Below are 1,256 nucleotides of genomic sequence, written 5' to 3'. Positions count from 1 at the left end.
AAAGTGTATGACCGTCATCTTCATGACCTCAAATTGACATCTGTACACAGAGAAAGAGAAAGCCAGATGTGTTTTGTATTCATACCATCTGTGTGTAGTTGGCACATTGTGTGCTTAGTAGATGATGGCTTGTGTTTACTGTTTGATACGAAAACACCATTTTTACAAAGGTGTGAAGAGTTAATCTAGCTGTGTTCGCTTTTGCAAGAGAACTGCAATGTTTTGATCATTGGGTGAAAGGTTTTCTTATTTGTGTGTAGAGTTTTGCAAAAATAGCCAATAGTTACAAAAAATGTGCTTAAGCAATCAGAAAAAACTGTAATATACTTTTTCTCAAGTTGAAGTCGATCGTGCTTCATATGTACGGAACCAAGTGGTAAAAAATATGGTGAGAAATAAACAGGACTGAGGCTTCTGGAACACAAGAAGTGGAGTGGTGTTGTTACCGAGACTGACAACAGAAAGGTTTCTCCACCACAAGGGTCCAAGAGCCGCTCCCTCCCTGATGGTCTCCCTCTGGATCAAACCACTAAAATTATTTATAATCAACTGCCTCAAACTCAGCAGTTAAACAGAAGGCACATTTTTACTATAAAAACAGATCCACAAATATATAATTTACAGGTTTATAGGTTCAAATAAATATTAAAGCAGTATGGTACAGCACAACTGATAAATTTAATTCTTTGTTTTGCAATCTGACACCTGATTATTCAAGATAAATTCTGATTAAAAGCATAGCAATAGCTTTTCCAAGTTTCCCCTTTAGGGTTTCACTTAAAGTATTACTGGTAAGCACCTTTGGTAGCTTTTCTTCCCTCCTCTGTATGTTTATTAGGGATACAGATCACTCTAGACTGGACCAGACAAGATCAGATATAGAAAGAATGACCGATTTCAATTCAGCTCAATTCAATTCCAGAATACTCGATTAATTAAATATTGTTTTTTTTTTTTTTAACCAGTTGTTGTAGGTGTAGATAGCTGTAGGCAGGAAGGATCTTCTGTTGTGGGATGATGATAGCCTCCCCCCCCAGTTTGTTTTTCTCTTACAAGTTATATTTAATGTTAAAATTGACTAGGGTGTTACTCTTTCAATTTTTTAAAGATTAAAATAGAATTTGAATAGAAGAACAGGCAATGCAGGCCCTACACTCTGTCCAGAAGGGGGCACTCTCTCCTCTAGGAAAGGCATGCACTCTTTCTTTTGTTCTGCATGAAAGTCTTACTAGATCATGATCTTCAGTTTTTTTTCT

At 36.4% G+C, this 1,256-nt stretch overlaps 1 protein-coding gene across 1 annotated transcript in view; it reads left to right on the top strand.

The window, feature by feature from the left end:
• Positions 1 to 1,256, top strand: part of cftr (cystic fibrosis transmembrane conductance regulator) — a 65,324-nt gene that overhangs the window by 1,215 nt on the left and 62,853 nt on the right. The window lies entirely within an intron of this gene.

The sequence above is a fragment of the Cyprinodon variegatus genome, unplaced genomic scaffold (assembly GCF_000732505.1).
Source record: "Cyprinodon variegatus isolate N-32 unplaced genomic scaffold, C_variegatus-1.0 Scaffold70, whole genome shotgun sequence".
In the NCBI taxonomy this organism is placed as follows: Eukaryota; Metazoa; Chordata; class Actinopteri; order Cyprinodontiformes; family Cyprinodontidae; genus Cyprinodon; species Cyprinodon variegatus.
Note: the sequence above shows the minus strand (reverse complement) of the source record. Positions and strands in the feature narration are given on the sequence as shown.